Source organism: Centroberyx gerrardi, chromosome 13, assembly GCF_048128805.1.
Source record: "Centroberyx gerrardi isolate f3 chromosome 13, fCenGer3.hap1.cur.20231027, whole genome shotgun sequence".
NCBI classification, from domain to species: Eukaryota; Metazoa; Chordata; class Actinopteri; order Beryciformes; family Berycidae; genus Centroberyx; species Centroberyx gerrardi.
In genome coordinates, this window is record NC_136009.1 from 21,243,156 (window position 1) to 21,249,155 (window position 6,000).

Below are 6,000 nucleotides of genomic sequence, written 5' to 3' on the forward strand. Positions count from 1 at the left end.
ATCACCAGTCCTTCATGCGCTCTCACCCTCCCCCTGCAGCCTGCTCTGTTTGTTCCCGTAATGCTACAGTATACTCTGTGGGGATCAGGAAGTGTCACCATAGCAATCCACAGTGTGGAACGTGGCGCGTCCAGTCGAAGTTGAGATGAAGGAGGCTCTTCGCAGGTTTGCTGCTTCCTGGAATTCCCCCGTCTGTGATGTGGTTTTAGCCAGGAAGCATGCACTTTAATAATGAGGATTTTTAACCCAGGCTCCACAAATTATAGGCACATTATTGTCTCAGGAGAAGCTCTTATGAGGCTGTAATAGCTGATAACTGTAATAACACCTATCTTTTTTCCTATCTATCTTTTTTTTACTGTGGAGATGGGGAGGAGGGCACACACACACACACACACACACACACACTAACACACATACACCTACACTCTCTCCAGTCGATCTGACACACTCCTCTCACAATTTTCCCCCATCCTACCCCTTCTCTACTTCCATCTTTCGATTCTACCCACACATAATCCATCGTAACTCTCCTGCACTGTTCCTCCACAACAACAATAGAAAAATCTCCTGTTGCAGACCACAGAATTGGAACAAGGGGCATTTTTTTGACAGCGCTGCGAGTCCCAAAATATTGTATGATGACGCCATCATTGGTTTTTGAAGCTGATGAATTGAACTCAATCATGAACTGAGCAGCGGACTAAAAGCCCACCAGTCAGTCCAATTAAATCCCATTCACCAGTCTCTACCGTTGAATGCAGAACAGCCTCACCACCCCTCCGCCAACCCCGCCGCACTGACTGATAGATGTGAAGTGCGGTGAATGGCCTCTCTAAGGCAAGTGTACAGAGTTGAGGCCATTAGGTGGTTAATTAAGCAAGCTGGGGCACATTTTAAGTGGGTTTAATAGGAGGAAATGAGCGCTCCCTCACCTCAACCCATGCTGAACTGGGATATAGTGTCAAATGAAAGCACTCTGCCTCCGCTCATTAAACAGCGGCGGAAGTGTTTGAATGAAAGGCCTCGTGGTTAGAAAGAGCAAGGTAGTCGGGGACTTGGAAAAGTGAGCAAAAGAAAAGAGTTCGGAGTGAACGGCTTATGTATATTCATACTCAGTTTCGTAGTTGAGTCCCTTCTGTTACTGCTCTGACAGTAGCTCCACTTGTTCCTTACCTCTGTTTCTTTGAGTGACTGGTCAGGTGTAGTCAGCAGGTTATTAATCAGCTTCATGTTGGTCCCTCAGTGTTAAAGATAAAAAAACAAAACCCTTCTTTCAGGATTTAAAGAACCTTTTTAAAAGCCTAAGGGCGCTGTATCATAAAGTCGAAAGCAACAGCAGTGAAACAGTTCAATGAAGCAGCTATGGACCAAAAATGAAGAGTAAACTCCTTCTAAAGGGTGTTTGGAACCTGATGTGAAGTTGCTTATGGACACAAGACATTAGCTCATCTAATGTCTTCCAGTTTTCTACAAACTCTGTAAGATGAGTCAGAAAATATCAGCAGGTGCCAGCATCGAATGGTCGCTGAACAACCGCTGAACTGAAAGAATAAATGCACAAGCTGTTGCATGTGGCAGAAAAATAACTACAGGCGCTCTATGGCCTGATAGATGGAGGCCATTCATAAGCTTTCAATTGCTCTTTCTTCGCATACAGCAGCTCAGACTATTACCGCAGAGTTGCTCAGCGTTATTTCCCAATTACTCTCAATTACTGGGGGTTTTTTTTATGTAAAAGATCACAGGAAAAAGTGTATTACGTTATTGCTCCAGCTCAGTGGGACGGTATTCAAATAGAAAAAAAACAGAGGCTTCAAAGGGGATTCTTTTACAATATTCATGAGTCTCTAAGATCCCCAAAGCCTTTTAAGAGGCGTGCGGCATAACTACTGGCAAATTCTGGTGGAAATGTCCCAGGCCAGAAAACGCACACGCTGAATCTAAAGCAGCCCGGTAGGCAAAACAGGAGGACTGATGGGTGCTTATGCATGCTTATGCTCCAGAAATTAATGCTAAATAACATCTTCATGCATCAGTGAAGCTGTAAACGCTACCCAACTCATCGCTGGTATTTTTCTTACGTGCAACTACTTTGTTTGTCTCTGAAATATTAAAAAGTTCTCACTGACAGATTCTTTCTCATGATAGCGAGGCAAATGCTTGACAGTTATGTTTTTCTTCGGGGCTTCTACAGCGTTTTACTATGTAGCAGAGGTTCCAAGTGTAAGTATTTCATGGATCCTCTTTGGTCCTTTCACACCGACTGTCAGGGGCTTCAGAGTCTGAATTCTCCAGAGATAAAGAAGCGAGGAACTGGAGAAAGTAATCATTTTAGCACTTCCTCTCCCTGATCTCCTCACTGACTCACGCTCCTGTCTGGGAAAAAGATGAAAACTCCTCATCCGATATGACAAATACATATGGGATGTGAAGGATGCATTCAGGCCACACTCACTCTCCTCTGCCTCAGTATGTTGCATTGCAGCATTTTATCTTTAGCAAGTTGACAGTTTACAACTGAAAGCGTCTAACCTCAACCGTCGTGATCAGAGGAAATAAGGCTGGGTTTGATTTGTCGCCGTCTTCATAGCCTGTCTGCAGTGAGACATCGACACATGTCACCTTCCATCTTATCAGGCTGGAGAGACAGAAATTTCTGGAACTAAGTTTCAACTTTGAGTGCCTCCCTGGCGAAAATATGTCTGCATAGGAGAATGAAATATGGGTCTATAATAAGCCATTTTGGTTTTTTGCCTCATTCTGTTGAATGGCAGCCAAAAGCATTAAAATGGAATAAATGTGAACTGAAATCTAATTACATTTTTATACAGTCTAAATTTTCAAAACTACCCTGCAATGCAGGTATTGGTAATTTCCCTCTTTATTCTTTGGCCCACACATCTGAGAACACATGCATAAAATTAGAGAATCTCTCATAAAATGCTGCTTAAAAGCTTGAATCTCACTTAAAAATAAATCAATAAAGGTGGTCAGACGAACTTTTAATATTGGGAATATTTCTCAGCAAGGATAATGACAGTAGATCTCCTAATTGCTAGGAATGACATGGACTAGATTACATACTATCAGATTGCATAATTGGTGGATCAAGACCCAGTGGCTCCATTGAGATTAAAATCTCTTTCTCAAGACAGACCTGGCCAAGAAAGCAGCATCATTACAATTTACAAAACTCACAGAAAAACAACATAAAATAATTGTGTACTTAATCAAAAATATCAAATTAAAATCACATGAAACTGATTGGAGAGTCAAATTCCATTATGACATAATGAACTTTAATCAGAACTTAATCAGTCACTCTCAGAGAAATACAGAAAATCAGCTATGAAACATCAACTATCATTAAACTTTTCTCATAATTTGGAGAGTAAACTTAAGATGTGTTGTGTAATAACAAGGCTTTGTGGGGAACAGTGTCCTTTTTTTAATAACGCTTTCTCTCCCTCACCATTTTTTCCCCCTCTGCTCCCTTGCAGCCATAAATTACTCAGCTAATGCCCCAACAGCAGCAGCTATTGCTGAATCATTCAAAGACCTCAATTAGCAATTAAGGCTTAATGAATAGAGGTCCTTGCTGGGCCATTCTGCTCCCAGTCCAGTGGAACCCAGTGGAATCTAATCTCTCCTGCAGGACTTGTACAGTAAATACTGCCTAACGGTGCAGAGGAGATAGAGAATAGCCTGTTACTGCCCACATATAATGAGCAGCTACCCTTGCAATTTTAGCCCTGTTTACCATGTACCTGGAATTTCTTTGAAACACGCTCAGTTTTGCTCCATATATTAACAAGGAAGGATGACAGTCAAGCGTTATTCTTATTTTTTCCTCCATTCCTACACCCCATTACCCTCTGCATAATACCTGTCTCGAGTTAGAATTGAAGAAGGAGAGGGGAAAATAGCAACAAAAGGAGAAAGAAAGAGATATAGAAGCAGAGAGGGAGAGAGCACGAGGGAAATGAGACAGGGAGAGAGGGAAGGAGGGAATGAGAGAACTTCAAAAAAGAGGGGAAAAAGGCCTTTGCAATGCCATTCATCTTCAAGGAGCTTAGAACTGGGCCTAGGACCGGAATATCAAAGACGGAAAATGCGGGCATACACCATGCGGTAGGTAGGTAGTGCTAGCTTATAAATTATTACTGTGACTCTATCCTTTTATATTACTGTTCTATCACCCTTTTATCATTTACATATTTTTCATACCTTTAATGAACTGACTTTTTGAACTGTAAGGCTGTACGCTACGCCTCACTGTATGAAAGCCTACAGCACTATGGGTACAGAGCCCCTGTAAAAAAAATACATTCCAATTTCCAGCAGCCTTATCTCTCTCCTTTCCCCTATGCGAATTTATGGGGGCTCTCTGAAGCATGGTGACTGAGGGCAGATGCTCACAGGCCTAAAATGAGTTGTACCATAATCTGATTTGAGCAACCTATAGCCCCGACCAGCGATGACAGCAGAGAGATAAAAATACAATGTGACCTATACAGAGAGAGAATGAAGCTGTATCTCTATAAGACGTTTTATCTCGAATCTTACAATAATGGCCGGGCTGATTATCCCCCCGAAATCAAGGCGTTTTGCTGGGGTGTGCTTTTATTAAACTGTAGAGGTCTGATCTATGAGGTCAGTGTGTATCATGAGGACATCCCAACTTCAAACTCCTCACATTTTGCGGCACTTGCCTTTGTAAACACTTTCGGAAGTGATACACAAGAGCAACTTTTGAGGTGACTTTGACGGGCAACGGCACCCGAGACGTTGCCTCAGCATTGTCGCTTTGAACACATATGAATATCTCGTTGTCAGGAAACATTTGAATCGATTTTTTTTTACCCTGTTTACCTCGTTTCCCTCTACATCTACATCTACATTGCTGCAAAAATCATCTATTTTGTCACCACCCTTGACTATTGCCTTCTGCGAGTGTGTTCGTGAACGCTGTGCTTCGAAGTCGATTTATAAGTTGTGTTTACCCTTCAAAATACGGAGAACTCCCTATTCTCATGCTGTGGAAAACACTTGATACGAAGGATTACTCCTCACTCTACATCACTAAGAATTTTTGAAGGAAACAGGGGGAAAAACACTCCACCTGCTCTTGTGGCAGGGGAGTCCACAGCTCCGCTCCAGGGCATAGAACATATGCCATGCTTTCACATATCTCTTGGCACGGACATATTTCTCCATTTCCTTAATTCCCCTCTTGTGTGACTGCCAAATATAGCTTCCGTTCCACTAGGCTAAAGTAACTGGGTCACTAGAGCTATGAGTAATTAGCTGATAACAAAATATGTTTCTGCTTTATGGCACCAGAGGGCTGCAGATTGAGGCACAGTGTCACATTGGGTGGCAATTTGGGGCAGGACTTATGGGTGAAAGTTCATGAAATTGGGCAAAAGGCCATATGTACGACATGGAGCCTCTACCCTGTAAATAATAAAAAATAACATGACAAGGAAGTGATTAAAAGTTCATTTCAGGGACAATTTGCAATTTAAATGGCATATGGGAGAGAGTCTACTATTAAATACGACAAGCTGGCATGCTTAATATTCTGCACTTATAGTGAATGGGAAACTGACTTTGTCAACAAAGTGACAGTATTTCGAGGGGAATTTACACTACTTCAAACCTTGTAACACTAAATAATGCTCATTTGGATATAACCTTCAAACAAACATTCACTGTGTTGAGACTACAAAGGCTCCAAAAAAAAAGAAAAACTGTCTTGATGAATTCACAGATCCATTGGCTCTGTAGTTTCTGCCTTTGAGAGAGTTGCTCATATTCAGTATTTGGTGAACTAAGACTAGACAAATAACACATTCACACACATTAACACATTTCCAAAATGCTATATATCCATTTTGGTTTAAAATAAAAGATGACATGTAGATTTTTTTTATTTTTTTACTAAAATATACGTGATCCAGTCTGTAAAAGTTTTATCATTTTGATTCAGATCTA